Below are 1,879 nucleotides of genomic sequence, written 5' to 3' on the forward strand. Positions count from 1 at the left end.
CCCATGATTCCCAATGAAGAACTCCATTTATCCTTATCATGCTTGCCCTTTCCCAACTTATCCTACCTCATTTCAATATTAAAGGTTAACCCCTTCACAACTCATGATATATATATTTACAACATATGTTGTTTCCCCGACTTCAATGCGGGCTCCGGCACTGAGCCTGCATCTCTCCCCCCATCATCACTGCTGATATAATTAGCTGTCATGTGCCTCCAAGAGTGGAGGGTGGGTTGGAGCTCCACAACTGGCTTTTAACCAGTTAAATTCTGCTGTCAATCTCTGACAGCTGGATTTAAATCCTGCCCATCAACATCCTTGTCATGTGATCGGGGGGAACTGATAGATTGTCATGACAACCGGGGGTCTGCAGAAGAATAACTTGTGCCCAGTGTTCACAGTACTTACTGTACAAGGTCATATAATTATCTGTTTCGGAGATGTCTGAACATTTTTCCTAGTGAAAAATTTCAAAAGTTACATCACTTTTTGACTCTGTCCTTGAACTTCTGTGATCCTTTGTCTTCACGACACAGTGAAAACTGTGTATACTTACTGTACCATAATACAAGATCATATAATTATCTGTCTGTGAATTGTGATATACGTCTCCAGTGTGATCTGAAAACACCAGTATCCTATTCTGGTCTTGTAAACTATTTTTAGGGGAGTGAAGAAGGGTATCGTGTTCTTTCCCTTCTCTTTCCGTCTCCCCACTGGAAAGCACACACCTGGGACATATCAGATGGTTCCATGGTGTAATGGTTAGCACTCTGGACTCTGAATCCAGCGATCCGAGTTTCAAATCTCGATGGGACCTGTATTGATTTTGTTGCTAATTTCTTGAATTTGTCAATTTCTATTCACATCACAAGGGAAGATTAGATCTTTCTGCCACTTTTAAATTTCTGGTAAAATTTGAATACATGAAAAGTTTAGCCAATATCTGCATAAAAAATCCTTATTAAAAATCTTTATTTTCACTGGTAACAAAACTTGCATTTTGACTAAAGTGATTGAAAAATACATGTGCATTATAGATGATTAAGAAACATTACAAATGTTTCCATCGCTTTCTTAACCTCTCCTTTGTGCCCTTGAAGGAACAGGACCATCAAAGGACGCTTCAAGTACAATTTTTATCGGCCTGAGTGAATGGGCCAGGAAATGAGCGCTGAACAATCTAAATGGAAGGCAAAGTCTAAAAGATGGCATCAGCCACCAAGAAACTATGGACCTGATATAATACTCACCTGAACACCTCTTAGCTCCATCTCAAAACAATGGGACAGTTGATTGATGGGCCGCCTTCCAGCTCATATTGATGACTTATCATACATTTTTAAAGAATAACAGTTGCTTTAATTTTTTAAAATTTTTCCTACTAATTGATAATCATGGGGACATTGATGTGGATTGTGATGTACATAAGTGAGATCATGTCCTTTCTCTTCTCTTTCTCTTTCTCCTTTCACCAGAAAACCTCAAACTTACCTCAATATGCTAATATGTTTAAGGTGGTTTGGCGTTACATACGTAAGTAATATAAACTTGTCATGGTTAGGGTTTTGAATCCCACACATTTCGAAAGAACCTGTTTTTTTAATATTTATTTTCCTGACTATACAGACTGTCCATTTCTATTCACATCAGAAGGGAAGATTGGATCTTCCTGCCACTTAGAAATTATTATTATTACATGAGTGTAAGGTTCTGGTTAATTTATGAAATATGAGAGTCCAGTGTTGGCAAGTACGCAGGTTCCATGGTGTAATGGTTAGCACTCTGGACTTTGAATCGAGCAATCTGAGTTCGACTCTTGGTGGAACCTAAGATTTTGTTGACTTTCTTGGTGTCTTTGGCTTAGGTTATAATA

At 38.3% G+C, this 1,879-nt stretch overlaps 1 non-coding gene across 1 annotated transcript; it reads left to right on the forward strand.

The window, feature by feature from the left end:
- Positions 1-750: 750 nt before the first annotated feature.
- On the forward strand, positions 751-823 carry TRNAQ-CUG (transfer RNA glutamine (anticodon CUG)). Its single transcript has one exon. It is a non-coding gene; the product is annotated as a tRNA-Gln (tRNA).
- Positions 824-1,879: the final 1,056 nt, after the last annotated feature.

This window comes from Phyllobates terribilis, unplaced genomic scaffold, assembly GCF_046119375.1.
Source record: "Phyllobates terribilis strain yellow unplaced genomic scaffold, ASM4611937v1 Scaffold_11__3_contigs__length_659146591, whole genome shotgun sequence".
In the NCBI taxonomy this organism is placed as follows: Eukaryota; Metazoa; Chordata; class Amphibia; order Anura; family Dendrobatidae; genus Phyllobates; species Phyllobates terribilis.